Source organism: Sinocyclocheilus grahami, unplaced genomic scaffold (assembly GCF_001515645.1).
Source record: "Sinocyclocheilus grahami isolate Dianchi unplaced genomic scaffold, SAMN03320097.WGS_v1.1 scaffold1570.1, whole genome shotgun sequence".
Taxonomy (NCBI): domain Eukaryota; kingdom Metazoa; phylum Chordata; class Actinopteri; order Cypriniformes; family Cyprinidae; genus Sinocyclocheilus; species Sinocyclocheilus grahami.
This window is the reverse complement of record NW_015506749.1, coordinates 129,563-144,643: the sequence shown is the minus strand read 5'-3', so window position 1 is coordinate 144,643 and position 15,081 is coordinate 129,563.

The following is a 15,081-nucleotide window of genomic DNA, read 5'->3' as shown; positions in this document are numbered from 1 at the left end:
ATCATATGTTGTTGCCTTATTAAAAAATATGCTATACATTTAAAATAAATGTATTTTAATTTTATAGTATATACTTGTATATAAATACATTCATAAATGTTTTTAATGAATGGATTTTATAATAATACAAATAGCAATGTGTAACATTTTACCATATTTAGTGCAACTTGTATTTGTTCCCCACAAAATATTGTTTTTCACTAAATGTTTGGATTTCTAAAATTATTGTGCACTGATTTTTCTAGAATAACTTTTGCTGCCGAATTATCCACTAACCTAGTTTATGATACATTTTTGTCATAGATTATAAATATACATAGGCCTATATTTTTTCATATTTGTTTATTTTATTTTTCTTTATAATGAAGTAGTCTGTATCTAGTAGATTGTGAAAGAATGATTATCAGTTCCACACACAGAGCCATATGTGTGGCCGGGCTTCCCCCGTGGTGTATATATATATACCGGTTCACATTTATGGCTCTGTGTGTTTGCTACGTAAAACCATCAGTCAATTTTCGTGTTGGTCAGAATGAAAATGCTAATTCATTCTTTGCCACTAGGTACCGCTTTTGGAGTGGTTAAAATAGATGTTTCCCCAGTAACAGCTGTACACAAAGCAGCACTGCACTCACAAAAGCTGCTTTATCAGGCATTACAGGTATGATGAAATGAAAATGAAATCGACCAATCACCGCAGATTAGCATCACGCAAAGGAGGGGTTTGGAAAAATGAATAATTGAGTGAATCGTTTGGGAGTCGTTGAGCAAATAAGGTAAAAATAAATGCATATTAGAAAATGAATGTGTTTTTTGACCTTGCATGCTTATCAACCTGCTGTTGGGGACTCCCAAAACCAAAATATGAACGTTTCATAACCCATAATAGGGGCACTTTAAATAATATTTTGACTTGTTTTCAGAATATAATCTTAATTCAATTTACATTAGCAAATTTTTTAAAGTTTAAAAAATTCTCTAAAGTAATAGAGAATTCTATTATTAACTTCAACATTTTTTTGTAAGTAAATTAATATTTGAGTATGTTTAGATATTTTCTGCAATAAAACTGGAAACAATTGCTTCCCTTAAAAGGGTCATATGACGTTGCTAAAAAGAACATTATGTTGTGTATTTGGTGTAATGCAATGTGTTTATGCAGTTTATTGCCCCTTAACATACTGTGATGTCATCTCCCAGCAGGACGAGACTCAGTCCAGCTGCTCTGCTCGTGCACATCCTAGCATCGGTTTTCTTTTGGCTGTTCAGTCAATGTACTGTTAGGAGTAGCTGAATAACTCGGGATATTGGTTTATTTCGCATCAGAGGGAGTGTCAGGCACGTTTATAAACCGAATAACTTAAGTGATTTGTGGATTAGTGCATACTGGAGATGCGAACCATTTCAAACGATTCAGTTCGATTTGGTGAACTGGTTCGACCGGTTCACTAAGAAGATCCGGTTAAATAGAACCATTCGTTCGCAATCTGGACATCACTAGATGAGACAAAACCAATAAAACCCATTACAAACGAGGCATTTGTTGCATCCAGTGGGGACATAATTACTGATTATAATGACTTATACTGTCTTTTTTTACGCGTTGCATGTATCGCGCCGCGTAAACATAAAACCATGTCTGCATTTGTGATCAGAGAAACAACAAACAACAAGCCTACTCTACACTGCTCAAAACTTGCGTTTGAATCATCATTGGCAAATTATTTAAATATAAAAACCATACTTACAGGCTGTGAGTCAGAAGCGCCAAACTGTCCTTGCAAAGTTGGAACTGCCCAAATTTGGCCTTTGTTTTCCCTCCTATTTATATTCCTGTGAAACCGGAAGCCATGGCTGGATAATTTCATGCTCATAATCACCCTGGTATGCTCAAAATTGTAAATATGAATGGGAATATACTTCACAGATATTTTACTCATAAGAATTCCTAGGGGTACCAATAATTGTGTCCAACGTGTATTTGAGAAAACATTTATTTCATAATGAGATTTTCCCCCATTTTCAATTGTTTTAGTTCAATGAAAGGTTAGATATTTGTGAATTTCTTTTTAATAAAAGATCAAAATGATTAACAATGCAGATGTATTTTCACAGCCTTCTTTGATCATATTTACCAAGGGTGCCAATAATTCTGACCACGACTGTATAAATCCAAACAACATTGGTGATCACGTTTAAATCAGTTTCTACAAACCTCTTTTTAATGATCAGCTTAGGGGGAGAAGTCTTCATCTTTTCAAAATATGTGATCATAGGTTGCCATGTCTCATAAAATTTTTGGACAGATCCTTTCATTAAATATTAATTTTTTTCTAATTTCAAATACAAAACCAGATCACACATCCACATTGAAGCTTTAGGTGGGATTGTTGATTTCCACTCAAGTAATATTCTTCTTCTCGCTAATAAAGTGACAAAAGCGATAACAATTTTTAACTGTTTGTCAATGATATTTTGCATTCTGGTACACCAAAAATAGCAATTTCAACACTGGGTTTTATTTCTAAATTAAAGGCATCATTTAGTGTTTTAAATATTAGTGCCCAATAGTCACTCAGATTTGGCAAGCCCAAAACATATGAAAAAAGTCTGCTTTGTATTTGAGAAAAACATTTATTTCATAATGAGATTGTCCCCCATTTTCAATTGTTTTAGTTAAATGAAAGGTTAGATATTTGTGATTTTTTTAAAATAAAAGATAAAAATGATTAACAATGCAGATTTATTTTCACAGTCTTCTTTGATCATATTTACCAAGGGTGCCAATAATTCTGACCACGACTGTATATATATATATATATATATATATATATATATACACACACACACACACACACACACACACACATGTTTGTTTTTGTGAAAAGTGGGGACATCCCATAGGCATAATGGTTTTTATACCGTACAGACCATATATTCTATTGCCCTACACCAACGCTACCCCTAAACCATCCCCTCACTGGAAACTTTGTGCTATTTCAGATTTTCAATACACTCCATTCTGTGTGATTTCTAAGCATTTTGAAAAGTGGGGACATGGGGTAATGTCCTGAAAAGTCACCTTCTCCTTGTAATACCTATGTCATACCTTTGTCATTATACAAATGTATGTCCTCATTTGTCACAAAAACGTGCACACACAGTACAGTATATGTGTGTGTGTGTGATTACAATAATTTTGAATAATGTTAAAATATAATAATACTTAAGATTGATTGATTGATTGATTGATTGAAAAGTTAATTGGACATGTTCTTCTGAGATTCATCCAGCTTATCATTTCAGACTCATCTAGATCTAACATCTCTCATCATACCAGACATGATATTTCTGAGCCTTGTCTTTCATTTTGATATTTTCTGCCTACTTTCCAGTGAAAAAAAATCTAATTATGAAGAAATCTAATTATGCAATGCACCAGGCGAGCCAATTAGTGAGTGTGGTCTGAAGACTCAAAAGAACCGACGGTTGAGTGTCACGACAAAAATCAAGTGGCAAAAATCTCTTCAAATCTGCTCAAAGCTTTCATAGCTGCGGAAGAGTCTTCTAGATCTTTAAGAATTCCTCTGATTCCCCAGCTGCGTCTGCGGCATCTAGACACCGACTTAAAGCCCTTAGATGTAAAAGAAATACCTGCTGCAAATCCTTCTGGAACAAATGTGCTTTGGAGGGCTTTCAGATGTGGGTGTTGTGAGGCAGACCGCGCCACAGAGGTTGATCTGTTTATGACAGGAAACGCCATCATTATTTGGCAGGGTTCAGCCGATAAGCAGGACTGACTGCTGGGCAAGTGTGTGTCCGACCAATTTTAGGGTGAGACAGAGAAACGTGTTGACTTCCTTTCATTCAGCCAGGAAAACAGCAGGATTGGTTTACTGCTTCATGGTGTTGATTTGGTAAAATGCCATAAAGAGATTTTGAGCATGATGAAGAGAGAGAGAGAACTTCGATGACAAACAGAGACAACGGCGAGCTTAACTTTGTTCATATTTCATCACCACCATCTGTGCTCTTGGGTTTGCATTGAGTTTTTGTTTTCATTTTCCTGTCATTAGGAATAAATTATGTAACCTATGTCTTTATTCAGACACTAGCAATGGGCCTCATTTACGAAATGAACGTACGACGACAGAAAATTGGGCGTACGGTCATTTCATATGGGATGATATTAGACTCAAAATTGGAATTTATCAATATGGACGTGAGCTGTGTCTACGATCAAATCTCACGTCTGGTCTCAGCTCGTGTACGCAAGTTTTTGAGTTACCTGAACTTGCGCACAGCATAGTAAATAAGGTGGAGAATGTTTTTTTGTTAATTTTTATTTTCATAACCGTCAATCGAAGCTCATTAGTCGATCGTTAACCAGTAAGATTAGGATGTCTTTTTTTGTTGTTGTTGTTTTGTACAGAGCTTTAGCTTTATATGCGCGAATAGCAGCATAAACAAGACCATGAGGATTCAACTGTCGCATCATGCACCTGCAGTGCTTCTGTGAAAGGAGAAGAACAGAAATTAAGTCTATAAAAGAAATAAAATAAATAGGATCACACAAAATATATAGTAGGCTATAATATAATTAACAGATTAACAAAAGGAAACACTGTGCAACAAGTAGGCCTATAGGCTACGCTCGTTTTTGTGACACTCTTAATGCATTTTATTACTTTTCTTTATATCTTTATTTGATTTAATCCATCTGATCACACAGGCACCTCACACACTCACAAACAACATTAGTTCTACCGTTGCCTGACATTTCAGCCATTCATCATCAAACTAAAATGCAGTCAACCAAACATAAAAGTTACACTGTTTATTTTAAAAGATCCGCTGTAAAATCAGCGTGCAGTGCCCAAACAAAAATTTTTGTGCATGTGAAGGATTTTACACGGATATTAGAACATGAGTGAAGTATAAAGCCATGTTTAGGCTACATAATGAATAATAGTTATGCAAACAAATGTTACAAATATGGCAAAAATGGAAGCATTTGGATTCTTGTGGTATGAGCCAGGCTCGTGAGCCCAATGCCGTTTCAGTTTTGCTTGACATTTGTATGCTGTTTATAATGAATGCCACTATAACCTAATTTGTGTTTTATTTTGTAGTTGAATATATATATTTATAACTAGGCTAACTATTTTTCATTCTTGTTGTGTTCTGAATACCATTAAATTTAAAATATTTGTTGTAGAGTGACGGGAACTAAATAGGCTGTTTATATTTACGAGAATTTTAATATACATATAAATTACATAAATTAATGTAGCCTAATTCTTTGCAATTACAAGGTTAATGGGTGTTTTTGGAGTAAGATGCATTTCTCTTTCATGAGATTACTTCCTCTTTTTGGCCGGGTTTCGTTTTTCCGTGTTGTAAACTCTAGGGACGAGGCTTCTAAACCAGGGTGTTTTTAGAGGCTTGATATTCAAATGACGATTGTTTTCTGCCGCCACATTTATCAACGTGCGATCATTCGTATGATGAGATTGGCGGCATACGAATGTTTCATGAATCACACGTGAACTCTGTCATAAGTTGATTTGTGCGCACGGATCTGCACTCGTTTCTACGTTAGATTGATAAATGAGGCCCAATGTGTTGGTCTCGATCCACAGGTTTGATCTGATCGAATAATAAAATGCTATTAAACATGATAATCATGCATCATTACGATAAAAAGTGGCTTTAATGTAGTTTTTAAGCTTTGTATTGTGCAAGTTAACCACAAACATTTGACAGTTTTAAAGGAGACATATTATGCCCCTTTTTACAATATGTAATATAAGTCTCTGGTGTCCCCAGAATGTGTCTGTGAAGTTTCAGCTCAAAATACTCCACAGATCATTTATTATATCATTTTGAAAATGTTTTTTTTTGGGCCTGTCTCTTTAAATATAAATTCTCTTTAAAGAATCAGCTCGTACCTGCTAAAAAACATCTGTTTTGGTTCTGATTATCATGTTTATCGCGCTGAAATCATGCATTTTAAACCATATGATTTTAAACTTCAGATATACGGTTTTCTGAGCGCACACATCCGAAGCACACGGACAGAAAGTGGCTGTCACAGCATGTGAGTACTAAACTAAGTTTTCATTCACACACAATTTTTCTTTAAAAACACACGAGTTACAAAAAACAGTTGGTTATGTCTGTGAAGGTAAACAGCTGGGAAATAAATTGCATGTTTATTTTAGATCTGTGGCAGCAGCAGTATTAAATAAATCAATAAATCAATAAATCCACTGCTCTCTTGTCTCCTCTGAGGCTGGGACTCTAAATAGTGTTCTGTGCTCGTCTGTGCAACCAATGACAGAACAGTTAACATGTTTTGCTCAAACTTTTGCCATGGCATTAGAACTGGTATACCGTTGTCGCTTGCGAAAACACAATAACGGTGCCGTTGGTGGAAACGTACAGATTAAGAGGCAGTAATATTATAATGAGATCCCTTTGCCACATCACCAAGGGAGTGAAATCAGACGCGCTCGTTTTCTCAGACGCTTGCAAAAAAAGACTTACCAAAACAAAGTTACTGGGTTAATCTTTTTCACGTTTCCTTGGTTGGTAGATGCACCGGTGACCTGATTATAGCACTTATAGAAAAGTCAGATTTTCATGATTTGTCACCTTTAAAGAGTTGCTGAGATTCTTGGTGAGATAAAAAATAATGGTAAATCATCTGCAGTAGACAGTTCTGAAACCCTAATACACCTTCAATAAGAGATGATTGGGGTCACTGCAGATGCATGCAGTGTCACTGGTCGCAAGTGTTCAGTTTTTCTAACATGCTGTTAATTGCAGCAATAACAGCACATTCATTGGAAAAAGTGTGGAAGAACCTTTCCACCATAGAATAACAAAAATAAATAAGATAATTACAACTCTTTTTTTTCCTCACAATTGTGAGACAAACTCAAAACCGCAAGATATTCAAAATTCTAAGATATAACCTGAAAATCATAAGATACAAACTCAAAATTGCAAGATACAAAGTCAGAATTGTAAGATATAAAACTCAGAATTGCAAGATATAAAACTCAGAATTGTAAAATATAAACTCAGAATTGTGAGATATAAACTCAGAATTGTAAAATATAATCTCAGAATTGTGGGATATAAACTCAGAATTATGAGATATAAACTTAAAATCGCAAGATATAAACTCAGAATTGTAAGATATAAAACTCAGAATTGTAAGATATAAAACTCAGAATTGTAAGATATAATCTCAGAATTGCGGGATATAAACTCATAATTATGAGATATAAACTTCACAAGATATAAAGTCAGAATTGTGACAAACTCAAAATTATGAGATATAAAGTTAGAATTGTGACAAGATCAAAATTGCGAGATATTTGCAAGATATAAACTGAACATTGTGAGATATGAAGTCAGAATTGCAAGATATAAAATCTAAATTGCGAGATATAAACTCTTGAGTTGTGAGATAGAAACTCAAAATTTTATATAAACTCACAATTCTGAAGAACAAAGTCAGAATTGTGAGATAAAAAGTCAATTTTTATTAATGACATTCCCAACCAGGCTAGCCTCGGGATCGAGCCTCATTTGCGGACAGCAAACCAGGTTCGTTTGCCATTATCTGGCAGGGCTGAATGGTCAGGTAAACTCTTGAATTATTATTGTTTTAATAGCTTTGTGGAAAAAAAGCTTCCCTAAAAAGTGATGCATCATGAGCACAGAGTATACTTTTTTGAGTACTGGAGGCTTCAATGCATTTCCAGACTTCCCATAATTATGATAATGTGGTGAGCTCTGTGCAGATCTCTGGTGGCCCGTGGACATGCTGTTCCTGTTGTTTTTGCTTTTTTCAGTTTTTTATTCCAGCCCACTGGCAGATGCACATGCACCTCTGACAGGAGGTGGGTGTAAATATTTTCTACATCCCCTGTTCATCCACACCTTCCTCTTCCTCGTCAGCGTTCAGACAGAAATCTCTCTGGAACAGCTTCCTAACTCCAAAAACCACTAAACAATGCTTTTTTTTTACCTTTTATGTGGATTTTTACCTTTATAAAGCCCTTTTTTTCTAAATATGTGCGTCATCTTTTCAGTCAAATTCTTAAATTGAATCAGTCGATTAGAATAATAAGTCATTTGGGCTGTTACCAAGCAAATTAAATCAGTATTGTCAAAATTAATCTTTGCAATGCAGAGAAAACACAGAAGCTGCATCTGAAGTGGCATTTAGATGCATTTGCTCACTGTTTAAAGCAGGACATGAATGCATTTAACCTGCAGTAATACTGTTTTGATATTTTAAACATAACACTTTGAATACTGAAATTTGATTTTTTTTTTTTTATGTGAAAATCTTTAAATGTGAAATTAAAACTGCCAGTAGGTGGCAGCAAGTCACTGTTAATAAGTTAGTCATTGCGACTGAACCGAATTATTTAAATGATTGATTCATTCAGAAACAAAACAGCATCATGTTGCTCAGAGATGCAAATTGGTATTATATTTGTTGGCAAAATAGAGCAAAAACAGTCAATATTGTGTCTAAAATAATAAATTCTTGTTTATTGAACTGCTGTATAATATCAATATCACATTTGTAATCATGCTGATTTTTGGTGGAAAAAACGTCAGTCTTCGTGTGATACTGATTAACTATGTGAAATGATATAAATATATAAATGTCTGCCCCCATATCTTGAATTTTGTGATCATTCTAAATGCATTTTAAGAAACTGAATCATGCAGTGAAAGAACGCGCACTAGTCTAACCTACTAGACTTCCTATTGCCTTAGCTAAACTTTAGCTAACTTACATCCAGGTAGCTCTCATGAGTCATAGATGTTAGCAAGACAAATGAACTATATTTGCCTTTTGGATAATTAGCTGTAAATTCGAGGCACAGGTAGCGTAGTCTTGTTCATCACCACTCACCTCCACACCAAGACAAACACAACTGGAAAGGGAGAGAAGGCTTCCCTTCTGCGGCTCTCTGCCTGTCTGTGACTGTGATGTGCATGTGCCGATCAATGTGTGCTACACTGCTGCGGAGACGCATTTCTCAACATTTCCTGACCCGACCTGATATTTAGATTTTTTATTTGTTTGACAGGGAAAGCTGTGCACAAACAGAAACACACACGCACACATATATACATATATTAATTTATAAAAAAATTATTTAAAAAACTCCCCAGAAAAAAGGGCACTTTCTCTTGAGGAAGAAAAAGGGCAGGTGCTCAAGCCCCCTTTGATGTCTATGTGTGCACGTGCTGAGAGACACCACATTACTTCCTTGTAATGGCTAATCGACATCACAGTCTGTCAGTTTGATGTTAGCCGCCATGTTCATGTTTGTATCATTCAGTCGGTGTTACTTTTAGTAAAACTATGAACTGGAAAAAAAAATATGTGCATTTGATGTAGTCCATATTAATCACAGTGACTGATAAATAAATAAAATATCAACTCAATGTACTTTGTTCTCATTACGCAGTGATTTAAGGAAGCAATCATGTGCTCAGATGAACTTGACAGGTCACTTCATTTCTTCACTTCATCTGTCACAGTCAGGCTCAGGATTTTGTAGGTCAGTGAGTAAATGTGTGCATCAGCAATTAAACATTAATCGGGAATCATTGGCGTAGTGCTAATGCTTTTGCTTTGTGTGTTCTGGGTTCTTTCTGGGTCACTAGAATATTTTTATTTTAATAAATCTAAATTGCAGCTGTACATAAATGGAATGGGGAGACATTTGTTTGCGATTTTTTTAAATATTGCATTTATTTTTATAATTTATATTTTAGTTTTTATATATTATATTATATTATATTATATTATATTATATTATATTATATTAAGGAAATGTTTTCTGAAAATGTTTCTTAATTTTACATAACTTTTTTTTATTTTTGATTTCCAATTCCCTTCTGTTCAGTATAGTGTTTTAACTACATTTTGAATATCTGATTTTCTTATTTCAGTGTGGATTTTTTTATATTGTATTTGCGCAGGTGTGCATGTCTGTTTGTTGAAATTGCGTCGTAATTTTTAGCCGGGCTAATTGCTTTTATTGAACTTCAACCACAGTTTTAAATTGGAAATGACGAGAAGCCCTTCATTACAGCTGTAGCGATTTGTCTTGTGTGAGATGTTAAAAGTCAGTACTGAGATGAAAAGTCTTTGTTTTGACTTCTTTCTCAGAGGGAACATCCAGTGAACAAATGTAGAGTTTGAGTACAGCTTCAGAATTCCACACTGATGCAGTCTGAATCTCTTTCTCTCTCTCCGTCTACCTCCGCTCACTCACTCGCCCGTTCTTTCTGTCTGGCCAGGCCTTGGGTAGAAAAATGTAGCATGGATTTTTGACAGCTCTCCCTGATGGTTATTTTTGGTTTCCAGGAGAAACTAGCACTAAATGTTGTAAGAGAGATAGAGAGATAGTCTACTGTGTAGACGCTCAAATAATGTTCCTGCAACGCAGTTTGAGCTTGATGTTCCATTATCATCTGATTTTCCAGGAATCATTTTCAAGGAATGCTTTAAATTTTTCTCAAAATATGTGTGTCAGAGATATGGACAGAGAGCTGCTTTGAAACCAAAGCTTGCCAAGATACAAGCTATTCATCATTTGAAGGAGATAAACAGTCAAACTACCTTTTGCAAAAACATTCATTCATTGGCATTTTTTACCACCTCAATTTTAATTTTTAATTTAATTTTGTGTAAAAATGTCTAAACTTTTGTCAGTCCAATCAGTCATGACAAAGATAAAATGGTGGCTTATATTATTTATGGTTCATTTATCACACTGGAAATGAAAGGTAGAGGCACTGTTTGGAAACTACCCTATTATTATTTCAGCATTGTGCATCTATCTATATATATATATATATATGTTCTACAGTAGTACATGTTGGTATTCAAGCTTGTTCCTACAAAAGCTGCAGTATTGAGTTACTGTCATTATACTGAACATTTAGTTACAGTTAGTTGGTGGTGTCACTACTTTTAGTTTGTTCCTCCTCAACACTGTTTTGTGAATGTCAGAGTGAGAGTGATGGAGGGAGAGAGCGAGACAGAGAAACATAACTTGTTAATTTGTGTTGCTTTGCTCATTAGTGTGTGTGTGTGTGTGTGTGTGTGTGTTTTCTCATTGACAGCATTGTGTCACCGTGTCACGCCCCCTTCCTCTTCTTCCTCCCTTTGCAGTGAATGTTTCTATCCACGTTCATCTAGACTCTCGGGTATTTCCCAATTCATCTGACTCGCGGCTATCAATTTTTAATGAATTCATAGACGAGCACAGAGACTCTTATGAGAAATATATAACAGAGTACCTCAAAGACTCGGGTACCAAGGCTACCCACAGTTCCTCCAAAAACAAGCTCATTATTAGTCATATAATCACTACAGTACTCTGATATAGACAAATCATGTTTTGAATTAAAATAAACGTTGAGTGAAATGAAATATATATATAAAAAATTAATATAAAAAAACTTGTTGTTAAAAACAGTTACTTGCCAAAGGATAAATTTTTCTTTTTAAATACAGTTTAACTCAATTTGTTAAATACAAAAAAAAATTACTGTAATAATTAATAAAACTAGACATATAGGGGGGAAAATAACAACAAAAACTACTAGAAATGACAAAAACACTACAACTTTGACTAAAATTGAAATGAAAACAGAAAATATGTAAATAAAAACATAGACCTATCTGAATAATACTAAACATTGTTGGTTCATGAGCACATATACACTCTTAAAAATAAAGGTGCTTCAAAAGGTTCTTCAAGCGATGCCATAGAAGAACCATTTTTGGTTCCACAAAGAACCATTCAGTCAAAGGCTCTTTAAAGAACCATCTCTTTCTTACCTTTTTGTAATCTGAAGAACCTTCTTTCACCCCGAATAACCTTTTGTGAAACAGAAAGGTTCTTCAGATGTTAAAGGTTCTTTATGGAACCATTTAGACAAAAAGGTTCTTCTATGGCATCGTGAAGCACCTTTATTTTTAAGAGTGTACAGTATATCTTATACATTTCAGGTAGAGCATATTAGATTCCTGCAAAATTGTATGATATATTTTCCATGTGCCTAGATAAATGAAGCTATATGTTAAAAGCTATAAGCTTTTATGTAACAATTTTTGACAGTTATGCAGGTCTCTAATTTCTTGACCTGACCTGCTGACACAAGGCACAGGGACAGTCATTAGCATGAATTGGGGTTAAATGTCCTCCTTGGGGCCGCAATGATTAACCACCGATGTCGAATTTAAATACAGTTTAAGCATTTCAAATTATGTGTTATTCTGTGTGAGCTGTCTGTCTGAGTAATGGTGATGTTCTCTCTTTTCATGGCTCATATCCTCGAACAATTGTGTAATTATTCATTTCCAGATTTCACTGATGTATTCTGACTTTTTATGCTTACAACAAATACATCTTAGGAAACTCAGGGTTTTGGGATTGACTTGGGATTTTTTGAGAGGATTGTTGCAATTAAGCATGGCAGAATTTATATTAAGTTTCCACAAAATATATGAAGCAGCAGAACTGTTTTCAACATTGATAAAAAATAAGAAATGTTTCTTGAGCAGCAAATCTGGATATTAGAACAATTTCCGAATGATCGTGTGACACTGAAGCCTGGAGTAATGATGCTGAAAATTCAGCTTTGCATCACAGGAGTAAATTACATTTTTAAATAATTCAAAATTTACATTTTAAAATTTCACAATATTACTGTATTTTTGATTAAATAAATGCAGCCCTGGTGAACATAAGAGACTTCTTTTAAAAAAAACTTTCGAACTTCAGACTTTTGAACGGAAGTGCACATATTTGATTGAATTTAATTCACTATTTCAAAAACTTTCAGCTGTTGCATCAAAGCAGGCCGGGATGTTTCAGGTCTCTTAATGAGGCTGTAACCTGCCTGATCTCCAAGGAGTAAATTGCATCTCAGAAGGAAACAATCTCAGGAATCATTAGTTCACTAAACACGTAGATCGGTCTGCTGAATTTGAGGGTGGGATGAGTCACTCAACTCCAGAATGGTCTGCAGTAACTTGCTCCACCTCTGAAACAACTTTCCTTTTACTGACAGAAGCAACAGTTTAAAGTTGAAGATCTTTAATTATGAGTTTGCTTCTTGGACTGGAGTCATGTGGATTACTTGTGGATTATTGTGATGTTTTTATCAGCTGTTTGGACTCTCATTCTGACGGCACCCATTCACTGCAGAGGATCCATTGGTGAACAAGTGATGTAATGCTACATTTCTCCAAATCTGAAACAAACTACTTTTTGGATAACCTGTGGGCGAGTACATTATCAGCAAATTTTCATTTCTGGGTGAACTATTTCTTTAAGACCTGCTATTATTTCTTCTTTCATCCAGGCTGGGAAATTGGCTGGACTCCCTGTTCTTCCAGCTTCAGTAATGCATCTAATCCTGGCTTTGGTCACCGCTGTAAACTCTGAACAATTACTCTGGATGTATATTTAGCTGGGCTTTTATTCAAAGTCTTTTTATAGAAGTGCATCTTTTGAAGAAGAAAAAAATCACTTAGCTGTTTTATTAGCTTTGTTTGATTTCTGTTTGTTTAAAGTATGATTCATGTTCAACCTTCTGGAATTATAAATTCGGAACAGATTGAATAACGATTGAAAAGCATAAGCATGTTCTTTCTCATAAATAAATTGACTACAGTGTTAAGCCCAAAGCCAAAAGCTTATATAAAATTGTTCTGTTTTAGTTTGGAGATTTCATAAATATTTAGTTGCACCTTATGAAGATATTACATAATAAAGGCTCTAGCCAAGAATAATGGTCTCCTATTTAACTCATCAGACATCTAAATCGAAATCAAAACTTTTATGAAATGAAAAATAAAACATGTATGTGTGTGCGCATCAATTGTCATTTAACTAAGATAACTGCCTCTGAATTGCTGTTGCTTGCACTATTTACACATTTCAACCAATGCAAAACAATTAGCCTATGTAACAATTTGATGCAACTTTGATGTCTTTTTTTTACATTAATCACAGCAGCCATAATCATAACTTTATATCTTTTTTTATTAATTGTGCAGTCAGTTTCATGGGTAAATGGGTGAGTAAATGATGACAGCATTGTCATTTTTGGGTGAACTATCATCGTTTTTTGTTTTTCCCTCTGTTGCGTCTTGCATATGATATTTTTCCTCTGAGTGCCGATCGATGTGCATGCAGGGCCAGCGAGGGAATGAGAGTTTCAGTGGAGGAAATCCTGCCACCATCTGAGTCCCAGTCACCCGTGAGAAATTATTCCTGGCACACTTGCTGGGACCAGAGGCTGGAGATATATGCTCATACTGCAATTACGGGATGTATGGAGCATGACCTGTCAGACTGAGGGAAGGTATGTGAGGGAGGTAATGTGAGAGAGGGAAAATGAGTTCTAGTGAGTTAAAGAAAATGATGTGTTTGCATACAGGTGTAAATGTGTGTGTGTGTGTGTGATTGTTTGGTGCTCATATGTGTTTGTGTACTTACTTAACCATATTTTAGAGACAAATTGTATCCAAAACCTGTGCGTCTATGTGGGTAAATGACACGTAACACGTCAATAGACTTTTTTTTTTACATCAAGCTTGTATTTATAGTTAACATTAACAAGACAAGCACATTTCATACATGATGGTAATTCAAAAAGCTTTATATAAAAATAATTTAAAACAATCGTAAAATAACCAAAACAGATGCACTGTGCATGTGCACAATAAATAAAATTAGCATTTAAAAAGTCAAAAATGTAAAATGTATTTCAAATGTTTTTATAGTTGGTCTCCATTCATTCATTCATTAATATTATTGTATTTTTTCAGTCTTCACTTGTGATGCTCGAACTGTTAAGGTCACACGGATGTGATTATTTCAGGACTAAATTTAAAAATACTCTTTTGTTTCAAAACATCAGGGAAAATTTGATAATGACCCCTTTAACCCTATTGTATTATATTTGATACACACATTTCTAAGGCCTCTAAATGATGAACATTATAAAAATGTT